Consider the following 20,976-nt stretch of genomic DNA (forward strand, 5'->3'; position numbering starts at 1 on the left):
CGATATGACGATATATACTGAGAGACAGCTGGAAGAGATGTCGCGTTACTGTTTCTCCAGAGGTAGGTCTTTAATGTCTTTGGGTGCTTTAGGCCATTGTGGGTAATGTTACAAATGAATGAGCAGGACTTCATGACAATGTTGGAGTTAAGATGTGTTCATTAATGTAACAAATTGACTTGATTTGTTGGGTATTTAGTATTTAATTTAATAGATGAGGAGGCTAAATAACGCTCCAAACTTGTGCTACATTTTGGGGAGGGAAAACTGGCATATCCATTTTCAAAGGGGTCCCTTGACCTCTGACCTCAAGATATATGAATGAAAATGGGTTCTCTGGGTACCCACGTGTCTCCCCTTTACAGACATGCCCACTTTATGATAATCACATGCAGTTTGGGGCAAGTCATAGTCCAGTCAGCACACTGACACACTGACAGCTGTTGTTGCCTGTTGGGCTTCAGTTTGCCATGTTATGATTTGAGCATATTATTTTATGCTAAATGCAGTACCTGTGAGGGTTTCTGGACAATATTTGTCATTGTTTTGTGTTGTTAATCGATTTCCAATAATATATATATATATACACATTTGCATAAAGCAAGCATATTTGCCCACTCTCATGTTGATAAGAGTATTAAATACTTGACAAATCTCCCTTTAAAGTACATTTTGAACAGACAAAAAATGTGTGATTAGTTTGCAATTAATCGTGATTAAATATTTGAATCGATTGACAGTCCCAATATATTGGTACGATAGGAATCACCATGATAGGAAATTTTATTCCCACCCCAAAGTGTATAAAAATATCAGAAAAGCATCACCTTGTTTATTTTGATGTGCATTAATAAGCATAACAGCACAATCATTTGTTCCTTCATTTTACAGTGAATGGCATACATGGTTCATTTCATTAGAAATGTGTGCTAATTCAGTTACTATTCTCACTTTGTCCAAACTCAGTGATGAAACTGTAAGCACAGGCTAATATGATAATTTAGCTTATAATAATTAGCTGTTGTATATTCATTAGCCTTTTAATTGGTTAACTCTGGGGACCACCAGCAATTCCAGTCAGTCAAATACACTAATGACACACACACACGCACATACACACACATGTACACGCATACAACAGTTCTCCACACAAAAAGACCTTGCCGAAGTAACCTCCCCCTGAACTTTTGTAGAGCACTCTCCCTCCAATCACTCCAGCTCTCAATACAACTGTCAGTTTTGGCCAGAAAAGCAAGCTTCAGCTCTGAATTTGCAGCTTTGTCCTTAGTGAGAGGAAGTACCTTGTGACATCTGCACTGACATGCTGGAGATAATCCTCCATGTGATTGTCGCACAAATTGGGGGTCAGCGGCGCTGCAGACAGGGGAACGTGGCGAGGGACACGGAGGAAATGTTCAATCACGGGCCAGCCCATTCGGGAGCCTCCCTTTTCAGCCTCTCCAGCCTACGGTTCATCTCTCTCTCGCGCTCTCGCTCTCTCTTTCTCTGCCCACAGCTGCCGGGCTTCCACTGGGAGGGAGCTGTATTATGGCTGGGTTAATTTACTGATTAATATCCAGCCACTAGATCCAGCTTTCCCCAGATGGCCAATTAAAAACTACAACTGGCAGCGCACATAGGCCTGGCAGCAGGTTGCCGTCGGGCCCAGGGCTGGAGGCTGTGACAGAAGGTGTGGGTCCTGTTTGGGCCCGAATAAGAGCCGCGGACTATCTTACTCTTTGACTCTCCACACCAGAAGGACAAACTACGTAGAGCCATAATACTGAGCAGAACAGAGGAGAGTTCACCTACTGTTACTACCTGTATCTACTGTGGAACAGAAAGTTATAGGTAGTTTGTCATGCACATCATTGTACAGTACAGTAATTACATTTTAAATTGTAATTATGATGTACAGTTAGTACAAAAAAAACAGGCATTGCAAGAAATAATACTGTAATAGGTCAAATAATTACTTTACCTAACGTAACATATTTACAGTAATTATTCAAACAAAAAGGTAACTAACTATAGTGAGTACAAGGAAAATAAAATTAAAGATGTGGTAAGAACTGATTAATAATTAAAAAAAACAAGCCTTGTTTAAGTGAATACTGCATGTAGTGGTATTAACTGAACAGACATTAAGTCAATGCATGTGATCAAATAATGAAAACTATGTTCACTTGATAAAGTTCACTTAATCTAACAGTCCATTTTGTTCTTACTTATTGCATAAAGTTGCAATTTTCGCATAACATACATCTAGATATAGTAAACAATTGGGAATTACCTTATTACCCTATTACCTAATAAATATTTGGCCACTACTATATTTTTTTATGTAACATTTTACATTAGTCATTTGAAGTAATTTCTTTTTCTACCAGTAATTAATGCATAACCTCATAGTGAATATATATATATTTTTTTTTTCACAGTAAATGTTTGGTATTTGATATATTTACCGCTAATGTTGTTCAATAAAGTTACAGGTAAATAATTAGTTAATTACTAAACTTATCACATAAATCCTAGTCTTTAATTAACTATGATGCACTCGTAATTATTTTATAAATACTATTGTACTCTACAATAAAGTGATCTCATTCAAAAGCCAATATGTTTTTACATATAATGTAATTTATTCTTCACAGAGTATATTATAATCTAGAAAATAAATATTTGACATCAGTAATATCGGAGTACAAACTGTTCAATATAACCTAAAAAGCCTCTTTCCTACGTTTCGCTGCTGAATATTACCAGTCTGTAATATAATCCAGCCTGCGATGGAGCAGTGTTAATTTCACAGTAATAACCCTCACATTATGAGACACTGCTATATTTAGATGGAGGCCATTTGAATACAGGTCTTGTCTTAATACTGACACAAACCTTATAAATGGGCTTGGGTCACCATGGCAACACTGTAAATACAATGGCCGCTGCTGCTCTGAGAGGAAGGGTAATTAATAACTGAATTACGAAACGGAGATAGAAAGCCAGACAGACCCATGCAGCTTCTTAGTCCCTTGATAAAGGAGAGCGTAATACAAACAGTTGTACTTCTACTGGGTCAGCTAAACCAGGGATATCTGGGCCATCTCTGTTCAAAGAGAAAAAGGCCACGAGCAGAATTGATGGCCCATTTCATTATGTAATTGCCTCTTTAACTTCCTTGTTCTGAGCAATCGCTCTTTAAACTCAAGCTCAAGGTAATATATGCAGAGATATGAGGGTAGTCTCACAGACAGATAATTCAGTAAATAGCTGTAATCTTTGCATCACCTTTAACCACCCCGCAGCTGGCTAATATGTCATCTTAAAACCGTGGAGTGCTAGAAATGAGGTGCGGTACATAAAAAAAAGTGGTCGGCCACAGAGACGAGTTGTACATCAACACAGAGCTGAGCTCCAGGATCACACGGACCGGCGCAGGAAGCTCACTGCTGCTGCTGTGGATATCAAAAGTGTGGTCTGGTGGTGGAACAAGGCTCCAGACAGCCTTTAAGCTGCCACCCTCAGTGTCGGGGTACAAGGAGCACAAAGCTGGATATGATTACCTACAAGGGAGCGATGCTTCCTGCCCTCCAACCCTTGAACTTAAGGTGTACCTTACATAGAATCAAAGTAAACACCAAGCCCCTGTTCACAGCCTCTGAAGTGGGTAGATGTGAGAACACAACACGAGTGACCCGCTTCCTTTCATTTCCCTCTTCATAAAGATCCCACAAATGAAAAAAAAAAATGTGATGCAACACACAAAACAGTAGTGGGAAGGCTGCGCTCTTATTGAAGGGTCAGAAGTAGGATCACTGGGAGAAGGTCACCAAAGAGCCCAAATTCACACCCCATAATTGAGAAACAGGGGTCGCTGATTACAAGGCGAGCAGCGTAGAGGAACATGAGACGGCGGTTGGAACCGCGCTTCACCTCGAGCTGTACTGAAAACTAGACAAAGCGCTGAAAGAGGGCTCTGCGAGGACTGGATGGTCTTCTCAGGTCCACCACTGTGATAAAGAATGAAGACTTAATTAACTGAACAGCCGGATCTAACAGGGACCACGATATCAGAGAGACAGAGAGAGAGAGAGAGAAGTCCCTTTATGTAATTAGATCAATTGGGCATGAAGTGAAGAGGCTTCATCCAAGAGCAGTGTGTGGTTTTGAAGTGGGATCACTGACTGAGGTTTGATTACCTTTTGATTGTTAATGTGAAATTGGATCGCGCCACGTCGGTATAAATCCCTTATTTTCTAATTAAGAGTTTGGAGGATTGTTTTGTGCTTATTTTTCAAATGACTGGTACACGCGGAAATCTTAGTTTTAAGAAAAGCTTGACCTTAATGTGCATCATAAATACTTTTTATAGCAAATGTGCTTGTCACGCTCAAATCATTAGAGGTAATTAACGGCTTCTCTGATAATTCACCTGAGTGCTTTATGTCCACTTATTCGGCCTATAAATTAACTTTAGATGGACTCGTTCCCTTGTCATTTCAAAACAGGGCTTTTTAGCTGAGGCTCTGTTCAGTACGACAATATACGCCTCCATGAGGCATCGGGAATTGTTTGTAAAAAGGGGAAATAAAACATGAAAAGAAACAAACAATTATCCTGAAAGGGCTACCAAAGCAATACATCTCTTAATTGTTTCACTACTGCTTGGCTGAGAGAGATCCTCATGTCTTAAATAAGGACCCAGAGTCAGGCTGGTCCCAACACGAGGGTCCCCAGGGAGGGGATAGTTGTGTGGCCCAGTGGAGCATTAGAGTGCCTCTGTCTGTGTCTGTCTCTACACCTCCAGTCGCAGACAGAGGACGTGCGTGAGGGATGGGCCCCATCGTCCGGGGGAAACGGCTTGTGTCGGCCGCCCACACTGCGCCTCCTCTGTGTGAAATTGGCTGAGAGGATGTAGACATATTCCACGCACTGATCCATGGCTGAGTATAAACAAGAGAGGGATCTCGCTTTCACTCCTAGAAGGTCAGGAAGCTTCCCCGTGAAACAGTAAGTGACACTGCCTCTTCTGCACTCGCTAACAGTCTGACCAGTGGAACTTGACCCCTCCCTTCCTCCCCCCCCCTCACCCTCCTCCACCCCCTCCGCCGTCACCCTTTTCTCTGCGAGGGTGTCCTGTGTACAACCAATTCTTCCACTCTCAGCGGGGTGCACTGATATTTAGTGGCCGGGTATGCCAACTTCATCAACAATTCCAGGGACAGATACTCAAATTCACATTGAGGGACAGACAGAGCATTCAGCCTGTGACTGGAGATCCATGACCAGCTGGGAACACCTGTAATATCTAACCTCTAAACACTCCTCTGAGTCATATATCATGAGTTCAGATAGACAGACAGAGAAAGAAATTTAAAAATCATGTCTCAACCACTGGCGACGTCCAAACGGTTGAGACAGAGGCATGAGATCTGTGCATGAAATCTGATTGCGGCTGCAGTAAAATGGACTGGGGAAGGCATGAATGTAATTAAAGTGGCTGACACTTTTATGCTGGGTAATGGGAGTCCAGGGCCCAGCTATTCCCTGACGAGCTCCCCTCACAGTATGGAGTACATTTTAATACCACCCTGCACAATGACTTAAATGCAACTCTCAAGGCCTTCATGGAGATATAATATTGATGTGTAAATAGGATAAATGCCAACATCCTGGGGTTTAAGGGACATAGTAAATAAACACTACCTAATACACAAAATATATAAAACCACTCAGGCGTCTGGAAACTGCAGCAAGACAGGAAATAAACCGGGGGAGAGTGCACCACTCAGTGTCTTCCTTTACTGCAAAACATGCAGTTACAAAATGACATAAATATAAGCTTCAATGTAATTAAAACCCAAGATACTGCATGATATTCAGTAAAAATACTGAGCCTAAAACTGAGCATAGCTGCTGGTTTTAAACAAAAACATCTACCTAAACAAAAGAAACTTCTCTACGTGAAATTAGGCTTAATGAAATCACCATCCGCCCTAAGTGGAGCAAACAGATGAGTTGTGTTGTGCACCAGCACTAATGTTGGGAAACAAATGCAGCGAGTAGAAAAACAGTTAGGCGTTGTCCAATCAGTAATGTATTTGTTAACGCAGGTAGGAAGGAGGGAGCTTTTAGATCACAGTGGGGCAGATAATGAAGAAGTTAATAAGAGGAATGGTACTTTGAAATGTTCCTCAACCACCCAGGTCCCACAATTTAATCTGTAATAAATAATCTCGCATCATTGCAAGATGGCATCTCATAATGGCAAATGAAATATGCTGGTATGATAGGTACAATAAATCTGGATTTTCCTATGGTTCCCTCAGGCTAGGACAATATGCAACTATAGTGCTCTCTGTCAGGAAGAGCAGATCTCGGAGCCGTCATAAAATCTAAATGGGCACTAATTAGGCAAGCCTTCCCTCTCACACTTACTATTTCTATTGACATTTTCGGCGCGCCGTCCTCTCCCCCCCCCACCCTCCCCCTGCACTACCATAAGTCACTGGGAGAAGAACTCCCAGGATTGCAGAGCACAGGGCTGTTAAAGGGAAGTTCAACTTAGTGGTAATGAATAAATTTGCCCTCCCATGCAGTACTGTTTCTTTTGTCTTGGACCCAAGCATATTCATGCATCTAAATGGTAATTTGCTTTGTAACAACCCACGCCACTATGGCACATATCAGAGCCATAAATACGCTTTATAATTGCCTTTGATTAGTAAAAAACTCATTTTTAAAAAAGACCACAGGAATTGTTTAAATTGTAATTTAATTTTCTCCAACATAATATCTAGCTAATACATATTTTCTGGTAATATTAGAAATGTGCCAACTATAAATATCTTATTACTTATTTGCTGCAGACACCAGTGGAGTCTAGTTAACTTCTAAAGGGAGCACTGGGGTGGAGAGGAGCGATGGGATCACGTAAATATATACGTATGCATTCCTGCCTGCTTCAAATTAATAAAAACCTAATGCGCGCTTGGCACAGGACTGCTTGTTGAACATATGCTGCAAGCATGGCTAAGCCATCTGGCTCAGAGTCAAGTATTCCCACCAACTGTAGTCTTATGCTACCTGACAGTGGAAAAGCTTTATTCCCCTGGCATGAGGGGCACAAATGGAGAAATATTATTGAAATGATTATCTGCATCAAGACTCAGATTTGGGCTGACATTTCGCTGGCTCTGTGTAATCCGAGGGGTTGTCTAGGAGAGGGCGGAGAGGGGGTTTGCCGGTAAGCCTTGGCGGGATGATTAATGAAGCCAGGATACTGGGTGGACCCAGCCCACCTCCACTCAGACCCAGGGGCCGAGCCCCGCATATGAAATTGGCCTATGCTGCTCATCTCCCTGGGAGAGAGCCAGTGATGATCCTCCCGACACCGCTCTATACCTCCAGTCACCAAACAGCACTCCAAAGCAATGCCAGATCCCGGCTTAAGAGATGCTCTCCTCACACTGTGTGGCTGTGAGGGAGGGCTGAGTGCTGACGAACAGCATCCATACTGCTCTTCTGTCAAGCACATTTCACTCTTTTTCAGCATGGCAACTTTTCCGCGGTGCTCGGTAGGTGTCATTTTATAGCAGCTATACATTCAAGTTTTGTGTTTTAAAATAGATGAATTTTAGAGCCATAAAGTTTTTGCAGAAACAGGTGACTTTTACCACACAAAAAAAAACACGCTGTCACCTTTATAAAGTTACATCAGAGGGCATCACATAATGTCATATTGCAAGTCTTCTGTATTTCTATATAAAACCATGCTTACCTTTTAATAACCACGAATCCTCCAGTGCTTTACATCACTGCAGCAGCATTGTCGAGGCTCTCCCTCAACCCCTTAGTCTTGATGGATGGGCCTGTGAAAGCCTCTCAGGACGCTGGTAATCGGATAACAGCAAACCGAATTCTTGACCAAGAGCAAGGAAAAAAAAAAAAAAGCAGCGACATGTAGCTCGTGAATGAACACAGACGAAGGGGAAGCGAGTAATTCAAAAAAGCGAGGAACATCTTTAATCATTCTGTGTCGATGATTAGTCATAGACAATGTCGCTTTGTTAAAAGTGTGCTGTAATTAATAACTGGAGCAGGACGGAACAATTGAGGGAGCGAGTGTCATGTGTTGTACAATACTAGAGAGGTGATTTCTAAATAGTGTAAATTAGGTGTTTACCTATTGTGATCCAGCCCGTGACACCGCAGCCTCTTCTTCCTTGAGAACAAGACCAAAGAGAATGATTAATTGCGAGCTCACTGGGTTTTACAGCTTCAAGAGTAAATCAACTTCTAAGAAGTGCTAACTTGCTAAAATATAAACTAATTTTAGGCCCCAGATATTAAAATATAATCCATCTTCTTCCTCCACAGGGAAAGCTAATTAGAAAATGTGACTGGCATAAGAGAGGAGAGGTGGAGGAATGGTGGGATTAGGCTCGGGAGCAGAAAATCACACCCTCTTGCTAAATCTTGGGATTTCTATACACTTCAAATCAACTATTCCTCGTCGGGCCTCACCGCTTGTCACATTTCAAAACAAAAGCTTTATTTTATTCTAAAAATAGCATATTAAATTAATAGATTACCAAAGTAATAAAAGAATTAACTGACATATGTGATTTTTCCCCCCAAAATATTTATGCTTTTTCTCCGTCTTTGGGTTTTTATTTGAACATCTACCTGGCACACTTTCTCTTTAATGCAATAGCCAATAAACAACAGTTGCCCGAGGCAGAGAGGCTACCTGACTGAGGCTCCACTGGCATTCAGCTCTTGTGTTCTTCATATGTGTTGACCTTATGCAGTAAAACATCCACAGCCTATTGTACGATGCATTTAAGGAACAAAGCAGTTCTAAACAGGAGCAGCTGTCTTATACTATCACAGAAAAAAAAACAAATACACCGAAATAAAAGCTTGATTAACTGATTTTGTAAATTAAAATGTTCTTCTCACACAGATATATTGAATGTCAGTGAGGGCGTTTTATGTGTAAATCAGTAGGAAATAAGCGGTGTGAGAGTACATTGCGCTGCAACATGACACAGTAGCAGTGTGCAACAGAGCTGAGAAGTCCCAGCCAGCCGAGCTCTCTCTCGAGTCCCAGAAGACAATCCCCTGAGAGAGGAAATGCTGCGAGTGGTGACAGCTTAAAGGCAATAAGCCAATAATAAAGACCAGCAAAGTGGCCATGGGAGAGAGCTCTATTCCTGCTAGCGTCAAAACAACAGAGCAAACAAGTGTCACTCAAGAGTCTGCAACCAGGTGTACAAAGTTAAAGTGATGCCTTTTTTTTTTTTTGTCAGCTTTCTACTATTCTTTTATTAATTAAACTGTTGTCTTCTCAATTTATTTTTCTAAATCTCCCTCTGCAAGCATCTACGAGTGTTGTCGAGAGTGGCGAAATTGGCAATTTATTTACAGCAGACCTGTTCTGTTAACCCTTTCAGTATAGGAAATAACTTCATAATCCATTTACAGAGGCGTGTCAAGTGTCTTAGTGCTATAATAGCTGTCCAATTGCTGCCCCGCTGGGTGTCTATTTGGCTGCACCAAATGCATTGAAATGCTTTCCTACCAACTGTAACTACTCAGAAACACTCAAAAGAAAATCTCTTGAGCACAAATAGCACTTAACGTAGCTAAACTTAATTTCATAATGTACGGACATGATACAGGAGGTGATGTTGAGTGTATTTAAACGCTGCAAGTCGTAAAGGACAAAATATTCGTGATTGCAGAAATTGCTGTGTGTGACAGAACAAAGTACTTTGCAGATTGAGGAAAAAAACTTAATATAAAACATGTACCTAATAACTATAAAGTGAAAATTGCGCTGAGAAACACTAATTGGATACTAAGCAGCACATGACAGGAGAAAAAGGTGCATTCACCGCCATGTGGCCCAATTCCCTCAACCTATCACGCCAAACTTTGTCTTTTCATTCGACCTCTATGTAATCAACTTTTCTGGTGGAACTTTAGTGGTCGACTCTTAACGTTATTCTCACCCTTCGTTGCAGTTGGACCCTGTGTGGATGACAAATTCCTGGGCTAGTTTGGAAGCAGGAGTGCTGCAGGGGAAGGCAGTGGCTGGTCTGCGATGGGGGGCCAACCAGCAGAAAACTCATTTGGAATTCAGCACTGCAACATTGCCATCTTTTGGCCAGACTCTGTAAAATCCCAGGGATACTCCATCTCCAAACCCATACTGAAGTCTTGAGGCAGCCTGACACAAAGGTACGTAATTTATTCTCTATACAGAGAGAGGAGGAATTATTTTGGCTGACAATACAATAAATAAAAAAGGCTGATGTGTTTTTAACTACTGATTAAGACCTCCTATATAAATGTCCACTGAATTTCCTCTTTCAAGACAATACAACCTTAATATCACCTATGAATTTAAACACTGTAGTCTGGAGCCAGGATACAGCAAAAATCAACTTCCTGAAAGTAACTGAACATTATGTTCTGTGCTATTTCAACACCATGATTTAGAGATGCACCTCGATAGCGGATCGGATATCGGGTCGATACTGACTCAAATAGCTGGATCGGATATCGGTGACAATGGGGCCAATCTGTTTAATTAAATTCTATGTTTACATATGTACATATTATATACTGGCATTTGAATTCCTGTTTAAGTTTTGACCAATTTGTTGCTGCATTAAAAAGGTTTACACTTGAATTGAATTTCCTGTTAATTTTTAAGATTTTTTTTGCCAAGTTGCTGGTGTACGATTTATTATTTTAATAATATATAACAATTCGCTCATTTTATATCTATTTATTTATTTGTTACATTTTGTTTTACAAAGTTAGGAAAGCAATGCTTAAGTCAAGCCTGATGTGTCCTTACACATGATAGAATGATCCCAGTCACTTCCACACAGTGAGGCATACACCTTATTAATTAAACACTGGTTAAACACTGGACCGATACCCAAAGCCCAGGTATCGCTCTCGGTATCAGAACTAAAAAAGTCGGATCGATGCATCCCTACCATGATTCAAATATTTCATTGTCAAGATTTCATGTGATTAAGGCTGGGCGATTTGGCCAAAATCTTCACGATACAGGTCACTTGATATCTCGATAACGATATACATCACGATATAGCACGTTTTCTGGTAATTCAATAAATAAATAGTCTATATGAAATAACCACATGGTAAAGCCTATTTCCTCCTGTGTGAAATAAAAACTTGACAAATGAAAAGTACTGAATATTTTCTCATTTTAAGAACTTGAGTGCACATTGAACATAACAGTTTTAAGTGAAATTATCGAGAAAAAATAAATAAATCGTTATGACGACATATATCATTATATTGCTCAGCCCTACATGTGATGGCTTGTAAAAACAAGTGGACACATTTTTAGCTTTTAATCCATCATCTACTCTTCTTCTCTTTGCAAACATGCGGTGAACAGGAAAGCTTGAGTGGATATACTTGTCCTCTACCTGAATAAATATTTGTCTGAAGCGCCGGTGCCGTCCTGTTTTCCCACGGTGGTGTATGGGACATCATGGATAAGCGAGAGGATGGGCTCTGACAGAGAGTGACAATTCATCCCTTCATCCCCCCCTAACTGACATGTCACATTCTCTGATGACTTTATTGTGCTCCCTGTCACTGCACTTAATCTGTGTGTCAGTCAAGCCGGAGCGGCCCACACCACCACCACCTCCAGACAGCCGAGCTAATGCCCACCCTTTTAATGACATTAGATTTGGAGTAATGCCATTCAGTATAGCATTGATATTATCTTCTATTTGCATCATTCAGCCAGTGACACACAGCCAGAGCTCGGCCGATAGAGAGCTGGTCATTTCCCCATCCATTTCCACTCGGATGACAGATGTCAAGATGGAAACTGGCTATTATTTACTGTAGCCATGTTTTTATCACAGACAGACATGATGTCTCACTTTACTCCAAGCTGTCAGCCAATGAATCAAAACCTGTCTCTTTTTTTGTGATATTTGGAGTACAACAGTACAAAGTATATATTCAATTTGTTACTTGTTTTTTTTATTATTATTATTATTATAAAAATAACTGTCAGAAGGTAAATTAATAGGGCTGATTGTCCAAATCAAGAACTGCATGATAAAAGTTTATATCTAATAAAAGACCATCAGTTTTATTCTGGCAAGAAAGACGCCAAAGCACATCATCATCTACTCATAACATCACACATATTGCTCTATTTATCAATCCCTTTAACTTGATAATGTATTTCAATGAAGGGTTATTAATAATACCTGCTTAGGCCCGCCAAAACCTGCTCAGGAAGATATTCCTCCTCTCAATAAGCGTCTGTGCTATCCTCTTCAGGTGCTATGATGACATTGTAATGAACGTGCCACAAATGATTTTGAGTGATTCAAATTCCCTCTGCAGCGTGTTTGGTCCTCCTGTCATTGAGAATGAGTAAGCAGCATTACCAGCCTATCAGCATTAGAGGTAACAAAATCTTTTTTTTATTACTGACAGTGCATTTTCTCTCCCATCAGAGCTCCAGTGCCTAATTAAATGTATTTAGCATCATAAATATTCCAGGGGGACAGGTTGACACAATGAATTAATGTCTCGCCTCAATACCAGAGCCTCTCTATTGGCTGTGGAGAGAAAGTTAGCCCGATGCCAGGTAAATGCTGCTGCTGCTTGCATGTCTTGTTATAAATCAGCTGTGCATTTGTTTTCTAATACTGTTGAACTGAAAATACATTGATACTGATTAAGTCTCGGGACCAGAATAACCGCTAGTGACAAAAACTGTGAGTTGGACATGTAGCCACCAACTGATACTAAATATTTTGTATTGTTGTAATCGGATTAAGCTTTTTCTTTCTTTATTGTCATGATTTATCAACCCTATCTCATGGGAAGATGTATAAATAGCACGACATTACAAGGCAATGTATTCTCATAGAACGGTTCATAACTTTACAAAAAGGTATTCCTCATTTTTCTTGCGTTTTCCTATGAATGTCCAGCAACACGTGACGCACGTGTCAAATTCAGTTTCAGTCTTTTCAAAATAAACTTCCGTCTTCACAGGAAACAACTTGGTTAGGTTTAGGCAATAAAACTACTTTGTTAGGTTTAGGAAGAGATTGTGGTTTAAAATAACTCCGGAAATGGCGTAACTTAAGTACGGAAGTTAGGTGACAAATAAATCAATGTTGACTTCTGGCGTCACACGGGATACAAACAGCGGTCTCCTGGGCGAAAATCCACTGTTTTTGACCTACCCATCCACCCCACTCTTTATACGTCCTGGTTCACCATTACCTGGATAACAGTGCATTACTTTTCATAGGTATAGCTACGAACTGTGTATGAGCGTGTCATAAGAAAGCATTTTTGCCTTTTTCGCGTGTCATTTTATGCTTCTTTTGTATGTCATTTTTACATGCCAAAAGTGCAATAATGTACGATAATTTGACCATTTTGTGACGCTTACAATTAGTATTTGGTTTTAGTCTGTATCACTTTAATTCATTTCCAGATCAAAAAAATATAGATCTTACGTCCGTGTTTCGCATCTATTCTCATGTGACCTCGTTCCAGCCAAACACGCTTGGTGGAAAAAGAAAAAGCAACGATGTGGGTAGATTTGTAGGCGAGTCAGAAAGTCGTTTAAATACGCGTTTTGTAGAATTATAAATTTAAGCCTTGTTGTTCTCATGGTTATGACTTGCGTACGATCATTTTCCTCAGAATACGATCATTTTAAACAACTGGTACAATAGTTTAACATTTCCTATCTGGCAACACTGCGCCACAATGTGTAATATTTACAGTTTGGTTTAGGCAGAGCCAAGATAGCCTTTGTTCTAAGCTAAGCTAACCAGCTGCTGGGGTTAGCTTCATATTTACTGTACAGGCGTGAGAGTGGTATCGATCTGTTCGTTCAACATTCGGCGAAAAAGTAAATACCAGTATTTCCCACAATGTTGAACTATTCTTTTAGAGCTTTAACAAATACATTTACTGGAGATTAAAGAGCACAAGACTAGCTTCTCAGGGTCTGCTTGTGTATCTTCACTACCCTCTTACAGTTTTAATGGAGAAGAAAGTGACTTGTCCTGGTGAGCTTTCTGTGCCAGTTTGCACCAGCCATAAGCCGATCACTGCTGCTAGCTCGGTGATTTTCTGTGGTTGAGCCCCAGCTCACCTTTCACCAGTGCCCTCTGCTCAACAATGCCCTCCACAAGCCCCTTAGGAAGGCAGCAGGGAATTTTGGATGACATCCGGGTTTGAAGCCCTTTCCAAGTCCTCAGCCTTGAAGAGGGAAACGTTTCACAGCTTATTTTCCTTGCTTGAGCAGCGAGGAAAAGTGTACTAGTCTGTTAAGCCACCACCAGAACAAATAGGTACAGCTGCCAGACGGTGCTGAGGGGGCTGGAGAGGATAGAATTACACGTTATTATGTTCATTTTAAATCTAGATATTTTTCCTAATTTCCTCACATTTTCTCTTGCCTGTGAAAACGCATAGACATCACTTTTCTCCCCCCAACACGTGTAATTGCAATTTGCAAGAGCTAAACTAATTTTACGACACAGGAACACCTGTATTCATCTCCATATTAATAGAAAACAGGAAGTATAAATCCCAATTTTCCAGCAGCCAGTGTCAGTGAAGATGTTCCTTGAGGGAGAAGGCTGTCTCCTCTCCATTAAAATATTGGTGTTCTCCCCCCGCTTTCCCTCCAGAGCGTCCCTTCTGAGCCGAAATCAGATATCATAATTATGAATGGCACCAAATCTACATCACTGGACTTGACACTTCTAATATCCATATATGCCAATGCACATTTAAGTTTCCACTGTTAAGGTGTTCTCAGTGTTGAGTTATAGTGCTGTGTGCCGCCGCTCTAGAATACAGGCCCCTGTGAGTCTCATTTAGCTGTGGAAGAGGGAGCTTTGACTGATAGGCTCATTTGGATTAAGCGCAAGGCCTGAAATATCTTTTAGAAAAGAAGAGAACTAACTTTTACACGACTCTTGAAGCCACTAAAAATCTCTCAATCTCACACAGTCAACCTCAGCTATTAACAGAGGAGGAAAACTGGTCACCATTATAAATCAACGGACAATATATTAATACAAGAAGACATTTAGTGTTTTCCTCTTAACCCATTTGTGTCTAAAAACTCTATTTAGTGTGATAAGGAGAAATGCCACAACATTTGTTCTGATTGGTCAAAAGTCTTGAAATTTGGTACAGACATACTTTGGGTAAGTATCTAACAGTACAACATTGACATTTTTAGATCACATGAGAAAAAAACATTGTGTTTATTAAATGTTTTCCATATGAAATATTTTTTTTAGGACTGTCAATCAATTAAAATGTTTAATCGCGATTAATCGTAAATTAATCACACATTTTTTTATCTGCAAAAATGTACCTTAAAGGGAGATTTGTCTAGTATTTAATACCCTTATCAACATGGGAGTGGGCGAATATGCTACTTTATGCAAATGTATATATTTATTATTGAAAATCAATTAAAAACACAAAACAATGACAAATATTGTCCAGAAATCCTCACAGGTACTGCATTTAGCATATAAAATATGCTCATATCATAACATGGCTAACTCAAGCCCAACAGACAACAACAGCTGTCAGTGTGTCAGTGTGCTGACTTGACTATGACTTGCCCCAAACTGCATGTGATTATCATAAAGTAGGCATATCTGTAAAGAGGAGAACCCATTTTCATTCACATATCTTGATGTCAGAAGTCAATGGAACCCTTTGAAAATGGCCATGACAGTTTTTCCTCGCCAAAATTTAGCACACCTTTGGAGCGTTATTTAAGCTCCTTCCTGACAGCTAGTATGACATAGTAACAATGGATTCCTTAGGTTTTCTAGGTTCATGTGATAGCTATAACTATAGCTTTAAAACTGAGCCCGCAACAGCCTTAAGTTAAAACAAATTTGTGTTAATGCGTTATTATCGCGTTAACTTTGACAGCCCTAATTCTTTTACACTGATTATGTGTGCATATCTTTGATAGTCAACTTGTTATGAGTTCATAAATACAAAATACTCGATTGTGCTCCTTGTAGTTTCTGAGATACATTTTCTTATCATACTATATCTAGTCTTTGGGCACATGGGACTATTGTTTTTTTCCTAAAATATAATGGAGTCTATAGATCCCAAAGACTAGATATATTATGATAAGAAAAATTCACTTTTCAGCCAAACGATTTGACCGATTTTGAAAATGTCTTCACTTTTCTGCTTAGGCAAGCCCAGAGAACACTTCCACCAAAGGAAATTAAAAATGTCAGTTGCAGGCACAAATGGGTTAAACATATCTATGCAATCTTTTGTTTTTAATACTTAATGATCATTAAATTTAACCATTAATGAGTGTGAGTCTCACTCGGGGCTGTATCTGTGTTCCTGCATCCCTCTCTGTGTATGTCATTACACCATGGACAGGAAAGCGCAGGAGCCATTGTCAGGTCAGGCTCTACAAAGCTGCGGCTGATGTAGGTGGTCCACGTCGCCTCATTAGTAACAACACGAGCAGTGGTCTAATGAACTTAAGACAATGCTAATTAATGGAGGAGAACAAAGACTTAACATTTTTAGAAAGTGTGAGTCTGCTTGTATGACAGCGTTTAAGCCACCTTAATCCGCTTGTGATGCGGCGCGTGGTGCCTCGACCTCACCGCGGCGGGGCAGGTCAGAGGGAGCAGCTCCATACCTCCGCTGATATAGTCACCTGTGACAATCCTTTATGGGCTGATAAAGTAAGGGAAGTCTCTCAAGGAACAGTGCACTGACTTGGCGGAGGGTCTCCCCGGGGAGCAAGTGTCAGGGTTGTCTATCAGAAGGCTGAAAGGAGAAAAGGGACGTGTTACCGGGCTCTATTGTATCCCGGTTGTCATTGACTGATCGAGTCCATTTAGCTGGCTTTCACAGTGAATGAAACCACCTGAATAGATGAAAGCGAGACAGCCTTCCCGACAAACAAGGAGCCCTGGAATATTCATGGAGGATCTGTGAGGAAAAGATTAATGTATTAGAAATTAAAATGGGGCCCGGACGTATGATCTTGCTCTAACACTTGGCCAGACCTGTGTCACCCGCCGCTAGCGCCTGAAGTCGGCACATGCCGCTGCCAAGGTGGAGAGGAATCATTAAGCACCCTGCCATTGTGTGAGCAGAATAATCAAACTTCACCCCCCCATTCTTTCCCGCAGCACTGACAATGAATAATTCTGGAGCCATTTGCAATGTTAACGGCACCTATCTGGGCCATCCATGCCTTTATGATAAGAGCTCCAAATATGCATTTCAACAGTCTGAACAGAAGCTGCTTCACCGGCATTTCAAAGGACACCTGTCAGTCATCTGAAAGAGCTGTCAGTCTCTGTCACGCAACGGTGCCAGTGAAATGGCCCAAAAGATAATCTTTACTCTCTCTCTTTCTCTCTCTCCACCTCTCCCTTTCATATCAGAGCAGTTACATTTGCAATAGAGTGACAAGTGATTTACACTGGAAAATGGATTGTGTTTAAACTGAAAAAAAGGGGGGTTTATTCTTTTAGGCTGCGTTATTCTTTGCCGGTGTACAGCTGTATCAAATATGCTATCATAAATGTGATCTGGGCTACACTGAATGTCATTATGTTTGATACCATGAGCACTAGACGGGCTACTGAGCTCAAAGGTGACTTTGATAATTCCTATCTCTCTAAACAGAGCTCTATGAGGAGTATAGGAGCCGAGACAGGCGGGATCAAACAGGTTTGTGTTTCCAGAAAGTTTGACCTTCTGCTGTTTTTAACTGGAATGGGTCTTCAAATTGAGTTCACTTCTGTGTTGTTTATCTGGCATGCTGGACAATGCTGCCCTGCTATCTCTATAGGTTTTCACTTTTGCACCTGATTCGACTGTGATCAGGTCATTAAATAGGCGTTATCGGTCGCTATAAGCACCATAGATGTGGTTGTAAAAGTGAAAGCAAAACTTAAAAACCAACATGTTCTAATCAGTGGGCAACCTCCAGGTCTGAAAAGGGAAGCTAATGTGGAAGTGCCTTGCAGCCAGCAGGGGGTGACTCCTCTGGTTGCAAAAAGAAGTCAGATTGTATAGAAGTCTATGAGAAAATGACCCTACTTCTCTCTTGATTTATTACCTCAGTAAACATTGTAAACATGAGTTTATTGTCTCAATCGCTAGTTACAAATCTTCTTCAATACAGCATGATGTTCATTTAGTAAATTATAGTCCCATTTAGAGTCAAATAGACCATAAAACAGGGTATGCTTTAGAACGTGGCTACCTTGTGATTGACAGGTCTTCTTTCGGTGATCGCTCATGTGAATCGATGATAAAACCTGCTAGTGGGTGTAGTAGGTTCCTAATTACCCACATCTATGGTGCTTATAGCGACTGATAACACCTATTTAATTGCCTGACAACAGTCTAATCAGCTGTCACTTAACAAAATCTCTCTTTTTTTAACACAGAAAAGACAAATGATTTCTTTACTTCACTATAAACCAGTTTGTTGCAGATTCTACTTGCATGGCCAATTTATTGGCAAGGAGGCAAGTGAAGCCCCCTGCTCCTCCACATGTAGGCCAGTAATTTGTTAAGCACGACTAACTTGCGTGCCACCAGCTGTTGGTGATATTTACAGCTGAGTGCAGAGGATGTGTTTGGACCGAGGCTTGCCTAGGCCCAGTCCCACTCCCCTTATGGCCACTCCATGGGCGAGGACAGCCAGCTCAGACCAAGATACCAGAAAATCACAATACAGAGGTGCAGAGAATGAGACAAGACTACATTTTACTTCGGCTGGACAGCGTGCTGGCTCAGCGGAGCAAGGAGTAAGCCATGTGCTTATGATACTGTGAGTCTGAGAGTCTGGAGAATGACCTTTATGACAAGTCATCCTCTCCAAAATCTCCTCTGTTGCCCTCCAATATGTATTAAAGCAAGAAACAAGCCTCAGTATGGATGGCCCAGTTGTTTCCCTGCAGTGCGCCACTCTTCCAATCACAAAAAGATCACAGCTAAGTTGTGGAACATTATATCATGCGTACTAGACATCAGTAGCACATTTCAATCACTAAAGTCCACTACAACTGCCTGAAACTGTCTTCAATGTGCTCCTGGGAGCTCTGCCAAGAGCCAGAGTCACTTTAGTTCATCCAGCACAAGCCGATACAAAGCTCTGTGGAAACCCTTATGCTTACCCATCCAAAATTCTTTGTTGTTTTCCAGCAAACCAGGCGATTTTCACACAGAACAAACAGCAATTTAACGAGGAATTCAAATTTTGGGCACTCCTCTTTGTCGCATAGTTTCCACACCATGTCCGCTCCTCCAACAATCTCCTCATTGTCGCTCAGGGAGGACACGGTTCAAGAAGTGAGTCACTCGATGAATGTTCACTTTCATTTCAGAGCGCAGTAGGCTGGCATAATCCCTGATACTGAACCCTGACTCACCAGGTCTTTTGGTGATTGAGCGTCATGTCCTTCTTCCATTGTGAAAAAGGACTTGCACTCGCACTTTTGACTAAAGTTCATCCACACGCTCACGGATGAAATTACACATGTCGGAAAGACAACAAGGCTGTTGTGAACAAAAACATTATGAGGAAACCCACCGAAGACAAATGAGCACACGTTCAAATAACTCACGAGTGAATGAAACGTTATGAGTTAATCAAATGAAGTGAATAAAAGGAACAAAAGCGAGTAGTTATCTCGTCTGCAGTTTTGAAATCCTCACACAAATGAATGTCAATAGATGTGCTTGTACAACAGCTTTCTTACAAATTATTCAGTGACTACAATTTTGCAGTTGAAAAAGTCACACACGGAAAGCCATTTACCTGAGTCACAAATGAGTATGTAATTGAGTCCTCGGGGAAAATAACTCAGCTTAACTACTGGAAATAATGTGTAAATTCAATACATTTCCTAATGAGCTCATTTGAGTTTGCTGCAATTATATTTGCTAGTCTAGGTGCAGATAGGATTCTGCAGCTGAGTTGAGGTGAATGCAACCACAGCTCCCTTGTATTCATTAAAATTAGCATATGGACCTGTCAACACTTCTCAGAGGCGCGTTGTAACAATGCCATTTAGCCCTGCATCAGGCGCTGCCAATGGAATGAATGCATGTGGTGGGTAAATGCCTCCCCACCCCTAGCGACAGGGGTGGAATAGGACTGGCAACGCTGGCTCTGACGCACAAAAGAGGCTGCGTTTTAACAGCCAGGCCCTGGCCTCTGACCAGGGGCCATCCACATCAACACTGCTTACACTCCACCATACCTCCCAGCTACTGGCCCAGCCAACCAGCTCTATACACACACCGAGACAGACAGGGAGAAGAGCAAGGCTGGAGAAATGAAGACCGCGAATATGTGAGCATGTGTGTGTGTTTGTGTGTGTGTAGGTGGGCGGATGGCGGTGGGGGCAAGGAGCAAAGAAAAGGAGATAGAAATAAAGACAGGTAGTATTTGTATCTTTCTGTAACAGCTCTCTATTGATATTCATTGACTAAATGCCTTTTTAAAATCTAAATAACACCAAAACTTACAAATAATTATTTCCTGTGAATACCCAGAGTCTATCTCTATATAAACTTAAGAAATATTCTTATCAAAAGGTTCCAGGAAGGAGAGGCCCGTGAAAAACAGACCCCCTTTATTGTTGTTTGTCATCATTACACTGAAGCTGCCAGTGAGAGAAGGTATTGTTGCTCAGCGGAGCACACAAGGCCCTAGTTGCATTGTTGTGCCAGGATTTTAAAACAGGCGCGAGTTATCAATAGACCACAGACTATTCGACTCACTCGGCTGTGCCTCTCGATACACTTCAGAACCTCGCACGCTCAACAGCCAGCGATGATCTCACACAATTGGGCTGCTTAACTGACAAACACTTTGTT

At 41.0% G+C, this 20,976-nt stretch overlaps 1 long non-coding RNA gene across 15 annotated transcripts in view; it reads left to right on the forward strand.

Moving 5' to 3' along the window:
* The window catches only part of LOC119500680, a 186,243-nt gene that overhangs the window by 158,021 nt on the left and 7,246 nt on the right, over positions 1-20,976 (forward strand). For 11 of the 15 annotated variants that reach the window (XR_005209664.1, XR_005209667.1, XR_005209669.1 and 8 more), the window contains 3 exons: positions 10,035-10,251; positions 12,427-12,489; positions 17,767-17,811. This is a non-coding gene — a long non-coding RNA (uncharacterized LOC119500680). Of the gene's footprint in view, positions 1-10,034; positions 10,252-12,426; positions 12,490-12,539; positions 12,674-17,766; positions 17,812-20,976 lie in introns of all 15 variants that reach the window. The other 4 variants (XR_005209661.1, XR_005209658.1, XR_005209666.1 and 1 more) reach the window with 2 other exon arrangements.

This window comes from Sebastes umbrosus, chromosome 13 (genome assembly GCF_015220745.1).
Source record: "Sebastes umbrosus isolate fSebUmb1 chromosome 13, fSebUmb1.pri, whole genome shotgun sequence".
In the NCBI taxonomy this organism is placed as follows: Eukaryota; Metazoa; Chordata; class Actinopteri; order Perciformes; family Sebastidae; genus Sebastes; species Sebastes umbrosus.